Source organism: Lissotriton helveticus, chromosome 4_1 (assembly GCF_964261635.1).
Source record: "Lissotriton helveticus chromosome 4_1, aLisHel1.1, whole genome shotgun sequence".
NCBI lineage: Eukaryota > Metazoa > Chordata > Amphibia > Caudata > Salamandridae > Lissotriton > Lissotriton helveticus.
Genome location: NC_136063.1, coordinates 780572142 through 780586510, shown reverse-complemented (window position 1 = coordinate 780586510; position 14369 = coordinate 780572142). Strand labels below are relative to the sequence as shown.

The 14369-nt window shown below is 54.4% G+C and overlaps 1 protein-coding gene across 2 annotated transcripts in view; it reads left to right on the top strand.

The window, feature by feature from the left end:
* IMPACT (impact RWD domain protein) overlaps positions 1 to 14369 on the top strand; it is a 267241-nt gene that overhangs the window by 121138 nt on the left and 131734 nt on the right. The window lies entirely within an intron of this gene.

The window sequence follows — 14369 nt, the reverse complement described above, 5'->3', positions numbered from 1 at the left end:
ATCCTAGCGAAAAATCAGGATTCATGCAGGATATTATGCCGGGAGCGGCGGGGGTCCGGGGAGCGCTGTGCTCACGCAGCCATCTCGGATGCCCGCCAAGCTCCTCCTCCCACACCCACATTTTCAAAGAGTTGTAGACATTGGTTTGCCCCAAAATGGTGTGCCTGCCTGATGCTGGCATATCTGATAGAGACCTCTCGCCGCAGATTTCTTACCTTAGAATTACCCCCAGGTGTCAGACTGTAACAGGAGTCTTTTTGTGAGCAGTACCCCTTTGCGCTGGTAGGTTTCGTAGTTTGGCTTAATGTGGCATGGTCCGCCCCGGAAGTGACTTGTGTGGTACCTATCTAATAGAGACTTTTAACTGCAAATTCCTTACCTTAGAATTATCCCCAGGAGTCGTACTGGATCCAGAAAAATTCATGAGCAGTACCTCGGACGCCAGTACATGGTGTTGTTCGACTCCATGTGGTGTGATCCGCGCCAGAAGTGACTTGTAGTGTCTATAAAGGCACCACCCAGCGAGCTGATATCGTTTCTTTTCGTGACTTTCGATATCAGGAGCCACGTAGAACATTGACCACTGGTGTGCAAAGCTAGGGTCCTAAAAGGCTAACAGTCTTGTCCCTAGAAGTCTGTTCGCAGAGGGGGGAGGATGGGTGGGTCGGTAAGGAATCTGCAACTAGATAGAGTCTCCACCAGATAAGGCGTTACTGAAGGTAAGTAAGTTGTTTATCTGTTAGAGACTTCTAGCTGCAGATTCCTTACCTTAGAATAGATATGCAAGCAATACCTCCCCTGAGATGGGTCTGTGAAATAATTTCACACCAAAATGTCCGGCAGGACCGAAAGGGCAAAGTGCTTGTCCCAACAGACCTGACTGTCCAGGCAGTGGTGCTTCATGAATGTGTCCAGAGAAGCCCACGTTGCTGCCTGTCAGATATCCAGGACTGGTACTCTGCGTCCCAATGCAGTGGTCGCAGCCTTTGCTTAGGTGGAATGATCCACGCAAAACCTCAGGTGGTTGCTTCATGGCCAATGCGTAGCAGATTTGAATACCGAGTACAATTCATCAGGAGATGGTCAGTTTCTGCACGTCCTTCCCTTTCTTGGTGCCGACATATACCACGAAGAGTTGGTTATCCACCCTGAACTCTTTTCTGCGGTCATGGTAGAACAACAGCGCTCTTTTTGGGTCCAGTCAAAGGAGTCGCTCCTCTTCCTTAGAGGGATGCGGAAAAGCAAAAAAGGTAGGCAGGATCATGGATTGGCCTACATAAAAGGGAGTGACCACCTTTGCAGGGAAGGAAGCTTTGGTGCGAAGGACCAGCTTATGTGGTAAGATGTTGAAGTACATAGGCTTAGATGACAAAGCTTGAACTCACTGACCGTCCGAGCAGATGCTTTCGCTACCAGAAAGACGGTTTTGATTGTAAGGAGCCTGCTAAGACAGTTGTGCAGCAACTCAAAGGGAGCACAAATTGGAAAAGTGAGTACTAAATTTGGGTCTTATTGAGGCATGGTAAAGGGTGAAAGAGGGAACATGTGTTGGAGACCTTTGATAAACCTATTTGCAATAGAGGAATTTGAACAGGGAAGGCTGATCTGTGAACCACAAAAATGCCGAGATGGCATGACCGTGGTGTGGGCACTGACTGGCTTTAGGCAGCCTGCCACGCATAGACATGTTTCTGGACCCCTGAATCTTAATGACCAGAAACAATGCACATCCTGGGCAGAGGTGTCACATCTCCTCCCCCCAGGAAGGGCCAGCGCTCGAAGGAGGAAGCTTCAAAGGCCTGTCGCCTTTGTAATGCGAGCCCCAGCCTCTGCTGCTAGCAGCAGATGGCAGCCTCTGGTTTACACCCCCAATTTGGGCTGGAAAACCGGTTGGAAAACTCAAGAGAATAGGTGGTGTGCCCACCTCTGCCAACTCCACCCCTAAGGTGGGTGAGGCAAGGACAAGCACATCTTTCAATCCCTGCCATCTTGAAGATGGCGCGACTCCTCCAGTCAGGGCTGGGTCTATGCCCCCTCCCACAGGTGCGTGGCATAATAGAGGATGTAGTCACCCCAGGTAAGATGCCCATTGGCCCTACCAGCTACTCCCCCAAAACGCCCCTAATATATTTAGGTGGCTCCCCCAGACCTAGAAACTAGATCTGCGACGACCTAAGAAGCAAGAAAACAACCCTGCCGTGAAGACTGAAGACGACTACTGCCTTGGCCCCAGCCCTACCCGCCTGTCTCCAACCTCTGCAAACCTGCGACCTGTCTTGCAGCCAGCGACCTCTGAAAACCCTTGGAGTACTGCTGCCTCCAGTCTCTCGTGGACAGCAGACCTGTCCAGAAGAAACCGACTCAAAGGGCTCTGGATCAGCTGGAACCTCGATCCATGCCCACACTGCACCCGACGCCCATGTTGCGAGTGGCTCACCTATGCAGTGAAGTCTCCACAGCGATCCTGATCCCATGTCCAGCGTGGGCTGAGTTCTCTTAATCTCCACGGCGGCACCTGCAGTGTGAATCCAGAGGCTCCACCCCGACCGGCTCTGGCAAGAAGACTCTGACATTGAAAGGCACCTCTGCACCTGATGCCCCCAGGCCTTGGTGGGCTGAACCAATGGTGCCCCTACGACCCCTCACATCTCTACGTACCTCCTGGGCCTCCCTTCTGCAACCTCTGGTGTCACGCCTGCAGCCTGTTTTCCCAAAAGAAGAACCCCCATTGAACGGCATTGGTTGCCTGATGTCGAAATTGCACCCTACACCCCGCCTCCCCTGTGCCGCTGATGGTGTATGTTTGGTGCTGCTTTGTGACCCCCCCTCTGCTTAACCTAAACCCCAAAGCTTGTCCCCAGCAACCGATCTATTAACCTGCAAACAGTGTGGCTTCAGGCACCCCCAGTCTCCATTGAAGAGCATTGGGCTGAACTCTGATTTTGACATTTGCTCACGGCCGCCCCTGTGCCTCTGGTGATGCAGTTTTCATACTCACCTGACCCTTGCCCCTTGCTGACTTTTGTTTCCGAAAACTGGTATGGTAAGTGCATTACTTACCTGTTTAACCGTGATATTGTTTCCCCCCTAAATGACATCAAATTGTACTGAAAAGTTTCTATGTGGCGAATTTTCTAAGTGAAAAGTATTTTTATTTTAAAACGTACTTACCTGAATGCGAAGATCTTGATCTTTAACATAAAATGCAAGCAAAGTACATTTTTCTAAAATTGGTCTGGAACTCCTTGAAATGTGTGTCCATTATTGATCACTGTTGTGCAATAAATGTCTAACACTCCTCTGTGTTAGGCCTAAGGCTGCTCGCCTACACTACCACTAATAGAGCACTTAGGGTTTTACAAAGCTCTGCACACTTCTGGGGAACCCCTGGACTCTGTGCACGGTATTACCACCTATTGGTAATACCATTTATAGAGCCAGCTTCTTACAGCTTGCAAATAGTCTAACTACCCACTGGCAATCCCTAAGGGTTGCATTCCAAACCATTATTTTTCACCCAATGTGCCTGATTTAAGATTTAACAGATGGAGTAAAGGCAGACAGGCTGGAGGAAGACTTTACTGCCTTTACTCCACCTGCTAAATTTGGAGATGTTCACCAGCCCGGACATCTCTATACATTGGCAGGAACTGCCATCATGGTTGCTTCTGTCAGTGTAGGAAAAGTTTAATGGACGGCCCCATTAAACATGATGTCTTTTATTTTTTTTAAATAAACTCCCAAATATTTTTCTTTTTTTTCCTCTTTTTTTTTCTGTCCCTCACAATCCATACTTCTCATAGCACCTACTCCATCAGGCCGTCTAAGGAAATTTTACACTGACAGAGTAAACTTGCGACCTGCTGGACTCAAAATTGGATTGGTAGACCTTGAGCTTGGCTTACATGGTACTCTGTTGCATTCCCAACAGAGTACTTGTCTGGCAAACTCAAAATCAGCCTTAGAGGCCCACTAATGCAAATCAGTAGTGACCCTGCTCCTCATGGGAAAAGACCATCCCGAGCCTGGATCACATCACAATCACCCTGTGGGCCACTGCTTTTTTAGTTGGGGAAATTTAAGATTCGCACACCCCAAATCTCACTAACTAAGCTATGCCCCATAGGAAATGTTGGGGTAGTTGTCTGAATTGATTTTGTTGTCCTTCCTTGCACAGTGACAATAGGCAGACATGGAAGAAGACAGAGCATTATCCTCAGTGGTGTACTTTAAGGACTTGCAAGTGTTTTCGATAACTATGATTTTTATTTTTTAATAAATACATCCTCTCTCCCATCAATCTTCTAAAAGAATATAGCCTAAAACTTAGTCATATGCAGAGATCACACAGCTCTACATGCCCTTAGATGAGTTTAAAAGCAAGCATAAAATACAAAAATAGACCGGTATCTCTTGAGAGTCATTCTGAAATGAGTAACTGCAAGCTGGATGAAGGGGGTTTTGATAGTGGGACCTCTTAGGGAGTTAGCACTCCCTCTTATCGTTGGTAAATTAATTTAACCACTTGTCCAGTATAATCATGATCTTTGATACTTCAGAGTGAGTAAGCAATTTGTGTATGTTGCCAAACGCTGCTGTTTCCAAATGTAGGAACTGTGAAGCAAACTCCTCATTTGTGCTCAAAGGCAAACAAGCATTTGCAATGCAATAGGTCTCGCATTAATTAAGTTTGAGCTATTGGCATTGCTAAATATTGCAACACCAATTGCAACAAAAGTCTATAAATTATAGGCCAAAAAAATGTGTATTTATTTTTTTAGCAATGGTGGCATGCTGCGCTTTAGATGAATAGGTTTAAAAGTAAAGTGCGCCATACTGCGATTGATGTGTGCACTGATGGCTGGTGGTGTGTGTGCCTGTAGAAATTGTGCACTGATGGCTGGTGGTGTTTGTGCCCGGTGAAAGCGTGCACTGACGGCCGGTGGTGTGTATGCCTGGTGAAAGCATGCACTGACTGCTGGTGGTGTGTATGTGCCTGTTGAAAGCGTGCATTGACGGCGTGTGTGTCTGGTGGCAAAGCGTGCACTGACGGCTGGTAGTGTGTGTGTCTGGAAGCCTGCACTGAAAGCTGGTGGTGTGTGTGCCTGGTGGAAAAGCGCGCACTGACGTCTGGTGGTGTGTGTGCCTGTTGGCAAAGCGTGTACTGACGGCTGGTGGTGTGTGTGTCTGGAAGCGTGCACTGAAGGCTGGTGGTGTGTGTGCCTGGTGGAAGCGTGCACTGAAGGCTGGTTTTTGTAAATGCGTTAACAGTTGATGCATGCACTGATGGCTGGTGGTGTGTGTGCCTGTAGAAATTGTGCACTGATGGCTGGTGGCGTGTGTGCCTGGTGGAAGTGGGCACTGCCGGCCGGTGGTGTGTGTGCCTGGTGGAAGCGTGCACTGACGGCTGGTGGTGTGCCTGGTGAAAGCGTGCACTGACGGCTGGTGGTGTGTGTGCCTGGTGAAAGCATGCACTGACGGCTGGTGGTGTGTATGCCTGGTGAAAGCGTGCACTGACGGCTGGTGGTGTGTGTGTGCCTGTTGAAAGCGTGCACTGACGTCTGGTGGTGTGTGTGCCTGTTGGCAAAGCGTGTACTGACGGCTGGTGGTGTGTGTGTCTGGAAGCGTGCACTGAAGGCTGGTGGTGTGTGTGCCTGGTGGAAGCGTGCACTGAAGGCTGGTGGTAGTAAATGCCAAATCCCTAAAATCTTTAGTTAGAAAATGAGACAGTGAGCCCCATGGCTGAAATGCAGACTTACCACAGAAACGAATGGAACCTAAGCCAGCACTAGCTGAACCAGCAAGCAAAAATATCAGAGCAATATACATATCCCATTGAGAAACCAATAAAGGCAAAGCAAAATTAAATGCTGCAGAATGCTAGATAAGAACTACTCCAGGGAAAACTACTTAACCACAGCGAAGAAAGCCTAAAACAGACAACCAATGACAAATTCGAAAATTTGTCATGTTAAACTGGACATTAAAAAGGAGCAAAGTACGCACATATTTATTGATATTTATATAGCAAAAACCTAGCTATGGAGCGCTATATTTAACTTGATGGGTCAGGGACGATAGGTTGTGGGGATTACACAAATACATTTTACACACTGGGAAGTTAAGCAATTTACCCAGGATCACATAATGTTCAGTTTAGCTACGAAACTGGGATTCGCACCTGGATCTCCAGATTCCTAGGAAGTTTGAGCCACTAGACCACATCATTTTATCCTCAAAATCTGATGTGTCAACAGTGTGATCTATGCTTTGTGAAAAACGAGATCTACTTGCCAATATGTTGTCCTAGACACAAGGAAAGACAGAAAAGCTGCCGTGAACATTTCACCCACAGGATCACAGACTTTACAAGTCTTATAGATGAACACAAGGTTTGCATATTGCTAGAGGAGCTTCCCGAACAGGCAGCCTAAAATGTCATCAGAACTAAACAAATCTCGATTTAAAACAATTGCCATACTGATGAACACACAGCTACTTTGACTAGGGTTGCAGATCATGCCAATAGAGCAGTATTGCCCTGTATAGCATTTATGGATCATGGAGCAAGGTCCGTCCATACAACGTCAGAACTGTAACAAAGAGCTGGCGACTCTGCCTACTACTTAAGCATCTGAATGCCATTTTTGGAGGTTGGGCTAGGGCACTGGACTGAGAGTTAAAAATTAAGCAAACCTAAACGATGTGTGTTAGACGGGGACCTGGAGGGTCGGCCGAGCACAGTGATCGCACAGACAGGTAACTTCCCCCCCACAGATGGACACCACACAAAGTTCAGGGTAACACCTTTTATAGGCACTTCTGGGAGTAGAGTGGCACGATACAAGGCAATCAGGACACGTTGATCCTCTCAATTCTAGTCTCTAGTAGGGGAAGGGGGTAGCGGGACAGTCTGGGTACCCACGGGTACGGGGGTGTAACGGTGGTGGCTCACAATCCTCGAGCTCGGTGTTCGGAGGGGTCAGACCGCGGCAGCGCCGGCAGGTCCCGAAGAGGGCGTAGGTGGCAACGGGCCGCGGCAGCGCCAGCAGGTCCCAACGAGGATGAAGGTTACAACGGGCCGCGGCAGCGCCAGCAGGTCCCACGAGGATGAAGGTTACAACGGGCCGCGGCAGCGCCAGCAGGTCCCACGAGAATGCAGGTTGCAACGGGCCGCGGCAGCGCCAGCAGGTCCCACGAGGATGAAGGTTACAACGGGCCGCGGCAGCGCCAGCAGGTCCCAACGAGGATGAAGGTTGCAGAGGGCCGCGGCAGCGCCAGCAGGCAGGACAATAGTTCACAAGGCAGGGCTGTGGCAGCGCCAGCAGTCCGTCAAGGATGAGTTCGTCGCGGTGTCTCTCGACTCCAGGATACAACTGCCTTCCTGTCCTGGGGCTGCCTCAGTTATAGGTCTGGCGCCCTTTGATGTCCGGACCCTCGCTCTTGGAGGTCGGGAGGTCTGGGATGAGGGAGTCCAGACACCCAGCAGGGGGGTGGAGCCAGCGCCCGAGGAGGCTGGGGGTGCTCGGCACCTGGCGGGGGAGAGCCATCGACACTTCGTACTCCCATTGACCTGCCAAGTGGGCCGTTCACCTCCTGGGGGGAGGGTGGTGCCGGGATGTCGGGGCCTGGCCAGGCCCAGGGTTGGGGTCGGGCTGAGGCCACACGGCCGCGTGGTGCCGTGTCCAAGATGGCGGCTGGGCCGGGCAATGGTGCTGACGGTGGCCCGGGCCCTGTCCTGCAGGGAGGGAGCGAGCCCTTCATGTGGCCTGTCCAACATGCGTCCCCCCCAGCTGCAGGCGGGGAGAGTCACCCATCTTCTTGGGGACTTTCCTCGTCGAGGCGGAAAAAGCGGGACAGGCCATCCGCGTTGGCGTGGTCTTGGCCGGGTCGATGTTCCACAGTGAAGTCCATCCCCTGCAGGGAGATGGACCAACGTAGTAGTTTCGGGTTTTCCCCCCGCATCTGCATGAGCCATTGCAGGGGTCGATGATCGGTCTGGACCCGGAAGTGGGTGCCGAAGAGATAAGGCCGGAGCTTTTTGAGGGCCCACACCACGGCGAAGGCCTCCCTCTCGATGGTGCTCCAGCGTCGTTCTCGGGCCAGGAGCCGTCTGCTGATGAAAGCCACTGGCTGGTCAAGTCCTTCGGGGTTCAGCTGGGAAAGGACTGCCCCAACGCCATGGTCGGAGGCATCTGTTTGGACGATAAATTCCCGGCTGTAGTCGGGGGCCTGGAGCACCGGGGCGGAGCACATGGCGGCCTTCAGCTTCTCGAAGGCCGCTTGACAGTCTGGGGTCCAGTTGACCTTCTTTGGTTGGTTTTTGGAGGTGAGTTCCGTGAGGGGCCCTACGATGCTGCCATAGTCCCTCACGAACCGTCGGTAGTAGCCTGTGAGTCCCAAGAAGGCGCGGACCTCGGTCTGGGTGATGGGGGACTGCCACGACTGGATGGCAGCGATCTTGAGTTGCAGAGGGGCCACCAGACCGCTTCCCACCTGGTGCCCGAGATAGGTCACGGACCCCTGGCCAATTTGGCATTTGCTGGCCTTGATCGTGAGGCCAGCTCGTTGGAGGGCCTGTAGCACCTCTCGGAGGTGGTGGCGGTGGTCGGACCAGTGGTGGCTGTACACAGCGATATCGTCCAGGTAGGCGGCGCTGAATCCTTCGAGTCCTGCCAGGACCTGGTTTACTAGCCGCTGAAATGTTGCTGGCGCATTCTTCATGCCGAATGGCATGACCTTGAAGTGATAGTGGCCATCAGGGGTAGAGAATGCCGATCGTTCTTGGGCCCGGGGTGTGAGACCGATCTGCCAGTAGCCCGCTGTCAGGTCGAAGATGCTGAGGTAGCGGGCAGCTCCCATGCGGTCGATTAGTTCATCTGCTCGGGGGATGGGGTGTGCGTCTGTTCTGGTGACCGCATTCAAGCCCCGGTAGTCGATGCAGAACCGGAGCTCAGGCGTGGCGCCGGGGGCGGCCGCTTTGGGGACCAGTACCACTGGGCTGGCCCAGGGGCTGTCTGAGGGCTCGATGATCCCGAGTGTGAGCATCTTGGCCACCTCCTCTTGGATGCAGGCCCGTACCCGATCTGGTACGCGGTAGGCCCGATGGCGGATAGGGGGACTGTCTCCAGTGTCCACGTCGTGTAAGCACCAGGGGGTGACCCCTGGGGTGAGGGAGAACAGGGTGGAGAACTGGAGCAGGAGGACTCGGCAGTCTTGGCGCTGTTCCAGGGTGAGGGCCTCCGAGAGTCGGACCCCGTCCACGGAGCCGTCCTTCTCCCGTGACCGTAGGAGGTCAGGAAGGGGTTCGGAGTCCTCCTCGGTTCCATTGTCGGTTGCCATCAGGAGACTGAGTTCGGAGCGTACAAAGTGGGGTTTCAGTCTATTAGCGTGGAGGACCCGGAGAGGGTTTCGGGAAGATTCCATATCGATGAGATAGGTGACAGGGCTCTTGCGCTCGATTACTTTGAAGGGCCCCGTCCATTTGTCTTGCAGGGCGCATGGTTCGGTGGGAGACATTACCCACACTTGTTGGTCGGGTTCAAATTCGATGGAGGATGCATTTTGATCGTACCACCTTTTCATGTCCTCCTGACTGGCCTCCAGGTTTGCTTTTGCCATCTCTCGGAACCTTCTGGTCTGGTTGCGGAGGGTTAGGAGGTACTTGAAAACATCTGGAGGGTTCTTTAGAGGGGGCATTTCCCAGCCTTCTTTGACTAGGCTGAGCGGGCCTCGCACCGGGTGCCCATACAAGAGTTCGAAAGGGCTGAAGCCGAGGGACTTCTGGGGGACTTCTCGGTAGGCAAAGAGAAGGCACGGTAGTAGCACATCCCACTGGCGACGGAGGGGCTCTTCCAACCCCCCAATCATCCCTTTGAGCGTGCGGTTGAACCGCTCAACCAGTCCGTTCCCTTGAGGGTGATAGGGGGTCGTGAATCGGTAGGTGACCCCACACTGTTGCCAGAGGGACTTCATGTATTTTGAGATAAAGTTCGTACCCCTGTCGCTGACGACTTCCCGGGGGAAGCCCACTCGAGAGAAGATCCCCATCAAGGCTCGACCCACTACTGGGGCTGTTATCGTACGAAGGGGGACCGCCTCAGGATAGCGGGTAGCGTGATCCACCAGGACCAGGATGAAGCGATGTCCCTGTGCTGTTCGGGGGTCCAGGGGCCCCACAATGTCTATTCCCACCCTTTCGAACGGGGTGGTCACCACGGGGAATGGTTGTAGGGGTGCCTTGAGTTTGCGGCCGCTCTTCCCACTGGCCTGGCAGGTCGGGCAGGACCGGCAATGGTTGGATACGTCATTTCTCATTTTGGGCCAAAAAAAGTGAGTCACCAGGCGGTGGTAGGTCTTGTCTTGGCCCAGGTGCCCGGCCAGGGGGACATCATGGGCTAGGTTCAACAGGAAGTCTCTGAAGTGGAGGGGCACCACCAGCACTCGCCCGGCCCCCAGTTCTGCTATTTTCTGTTCGCTGTACAAGAGATCATTGTCCCAATAAACCCAGTGGGCCCCGGTGGTGTCTCCTTGGCTCTGGGCGAGCGCTTGCTGTCGCAATCCCTCGAGGGAGGGGCAGGTCTTTTGCTCCTGCCGGAATTGTTCCTGGGTGGGCCCCCCTTCTTGACGCCACTGAGCCAGGTCGGGAAGCTCGGGGGGCTGTGTGGACCCCTCTGGGGTGGGGTCCGGGTGGTCGGTCTGGAGGAAGTCTTCTTCTGGAGTGATCGAGGGCGGAGGTGCTGCCCATTCTGGTTCTTCTGGTCTAGGGATGGTGCGGGTGGCCAGGGACCGGGTGGTTACGCACGCCCAGTCCGGGAGACCCAACATCCCCAGATGCTCTCTTCTTTCCACAGCGGCCCACGGGGAGCTCTCGAGATCGTTCCCCAGGAGGCAGTCTACGGGGGCATCGTCACGGACAGTTACTTTCAGCATGCCGGACACTCCTCCCCATTCGAAGGGGACGCAGGCCATCCGACACAGGCTCTCCGAGTTATCTGCCGATCGGACGGGGCAAAGTACGTTTGGTAGGATTTGTTCTGGGGTCACCAGGTGACAGCGGACGGCCGTCACACTGGCCCCGGTGTCACGCAGGGCCTCGGCCTTGCGCCCATTGATGCTCACCCATTGGCTGTACTTCCGAGTGTTGGCGGGCAGGGGAGTCCGCGGGACCATGTCTCTTCCTCCTAGGCATGCCAGGGTCATGGCGGCGGGTTCCCACTCGAACTGCTCCGACTCATAGGTCTCCGTGTCTTCGGAGACTTGTTCTTCTCCCAGGGCGGCGGCCGCCATCTGGCGGGGCCCGGGGGCCTGGTTCTTCGGGCAGGTCGGGTCACTGGCATAGTGGCCGACTCGCTGGCATCGATGACACGTCACGTTAGCTCGGAACCCCGGGCGCATCGGGGGGTTTCCCCGGCCTGCTGGGGCCGGGGTGGCGTTAGTGGGTGCGGCCGGGGCGGCGTCTCTGCCCCGGCCCGGGCCTCCTCCTCCTCCTCGGAGACGATGGTGACCTTGGTTGGTTCTGTTCTGCTCATTCGGCCCACTCCGGGCCACTCGGGTGCTCTCCCACCGGTCAGCCTCGGTGGCGAGCTGCCGGGGTTCAGTCAATTTACTGTCGAGGAGGTGCTGCCTGAGCTCGACAAAGCAGTTGTTGGAGAGGTGCTCCCACACAATGAGATTGAAGAGTTGTTCGTAAGTGGTTACGTTGTTACCCTTGATCCACCCCTCGAAGGCTCGGCTGAAATAGTTCACGTATTCCAACCACGTCGTACCTGGGATCCTGGTGCAGTTGCGGAACCTCTGGCGGTACATTTCGGGTGTAAGTCCATATCGACTGAGGAGGGCGGCCTTCATGTGGTCATAGGACGTCATTTGATGGTCCGGAAGCTGCAGCAGGGCATCCCGACCCTCGTTGACGAATCTCCCCCATAGACCGGCTCCCCAGTCACTTCGAGCGACCCGGTGGGCGGTCATGGCAATCTCATAGGCCTTGAACCACTGCTGTATGTCGTCGTTCCGGTGATATTCTCGGACCACATCCTTGGGGATGTGGACCTTCTGCTCGGTAGGACCCGGGGAGTGCGGTTGCTCGGGCACCCCTAGGTTTTTGTTCAGTTTGCGCATTTCTATCTCCGCTAGTTTGCACTCGTGCTCGTATGCCAGTCTTTTTTCTTCGAGGTCTCTCTGTCTCTGTTTTTCCTCTCGCTCTTCTCTGAGCCGTAAGTGTTCTAAGTTTATTTTTTGTTCCGCCAGTTTCAATTCTCAGTCTAATCTGAGTCGTGCCAAGTCTAACTCGTGTAATCTATTTTTTTCCCGCTCTTGGATCTCTTCATGGGAGGGGCCTGTTCTCCGTTCCTCCGTCCGGGTGGTGTTGACTTCCGGGGCTGCGGGGTCCCGGGGGGTTGCGGTATTTGTCTCTGTCCAGGCCTCTAGGGCGTTTTTGAAGTCTTCTTTTGTGCTTAGCCCGGTGGTAGCAATGCCTAAGTCCATGCAAAATTGTTTGAGCTCTCGGTGGTTGTATTCTTCCAGCTTTTCCATCTGGAACTTCTCCGCCGATCCGCTCTCTTTGGTCGTCATTGTGGTTTTAGTCGTAGGGTGAGTTACTGTCTGTACGGTACGCGTTGGTTCGGATCGCGCCGCTGGCCACCAATGTTAGACGGGGACCTGGAGGGTCGGCCGAGCACAGTGATCGCACAGACAGGTAACTTCCCCCCCCACAGATGGACACCACACAAAGTTCAGGGTAACACCTTTTATAGGCACTTCTGGGAGTAGAGTGGCACGATACAAGGCAATCAGGACACGTTGATCCTCTCAATTCTAGTCTCTAGTAGGGGAAGGGGGTAGCGGGACAGTCTGGGTACCCACAGGTACGGGGGTGTAACGGTGGTGGCTCACAATCCTCGAGCTCGGTGTTCGGAGGGGTCAGACCGCGGCAGCGCCGGCAGGTCCCGAAGAGGGCGTAGGTGGCAACGGGCCGCGGCAGCGCCAGCAGGTCCCAACGAGGATGAAGGTTACAACGGGCCGCGGCAGCGCCAGCAGGTCCCACGAGGATGAAGGTTACAACGGGCCGCGGCAGCGCCAGCAGGTCCCACGAGAATGCAGGTTGCAACGGGCCGCGGCAGCGCCAGCAGGTCCCACGAGGATGAAGGTTACAACGGGCCGCGGCAGCGCCAGCAGGTCCCAACGAGGATGAAGGTTGCAGAGGGCCGCGGCAGCGCCAGCAGGCAGGACAATAGTTCACAAGGCAGGGCTGTGGCAGCGCCAGCAGTCCGTCAAGGATGAGTTCGTCGCGGTGTCTCTCGACTCCAGGATACAACTGCCTTCCTGTCCTGGGGCTGCCTCAGTTATAGGTCTGGCGCCCTTTGATGTCCGGACCCTCGCTCTTGGAGGTCGGGAGGTCTGGCTCCACCCAGCAGGGGGGTGGAGCCAGCGCCCGAGGAGGCTGGGGGTGCTCGGCACCTGGCGGGGGAGAGCCATCGACACTTCGTACTCCCATTGACCTGCCAAGTGGGCCGTTCACCTCCTGGGGGGAGGGTGGTGCCGGGATGTCGGGGCCTGGCCAGGCCCAGGGTTGGGGTCGGGCTGAGGCCGCACGGCCGCGTGGTGCCGTGTCCAAGATGGCGGCTGGGCCGGGCAATGGTGCTGACGGTGGCCCGGGCCCTGTCCTGCAGGGAGGGAGCGAGCCCTTCATGTGGCCTGTCCAACAATGTGCACTAGAGTTTGTGCTAATTGAGGATACAAAAAATGAACACTTGTAATATGTGGGGGTTTTATAACTATGACCGAACACGTAACATAGAAGCCTCTTCAAAACAGACTAGCAGTTCAATAGGAAGAGAGGCTTTAAGGAGGGGTATTGGCATCCAGAGTGAACCTTTTGGATTTTCAAGGCTCCCGTTACACTATCTGAAATGGTCATGTTGGGACAGCAGGCTGCGCTTTGGCTTCCTCGAAGCAAGGATGGAGTCCGTGCTTCTGTGCAAGAAGGGACGATGTAATTTCAAACCCAAGGTTGGCGACGACATAACGGTTGCATTTGCTGCAGAGGAGGCGGCCGGGCTCGGCTCTGGAGGAGGCTTTCCTGCCAACGCTGCACCAACTGTTCAGTCACCCAGAGAGCTCAATTTACGGAGCCCCTATTGCTGCATGCAATCTCGAGGAGCGGATGACGACACCGGCTTTGGCACGAGTTAAAAAAAAATAAAAAAAGCTCTCGGCATTGCGTGGTGGGGGGCGGGGAGCGGCATTGGGTGGTGGGGGTGGGGGCGGGGGAGAGGCGTGTGAGCTGATTCCTTTGAAGTCTGATGCCGAGGCTCAGACAAATGGTGGTGTGCGATGTGTGATGTGGCTGGCGATGAGAACGCGCCTGG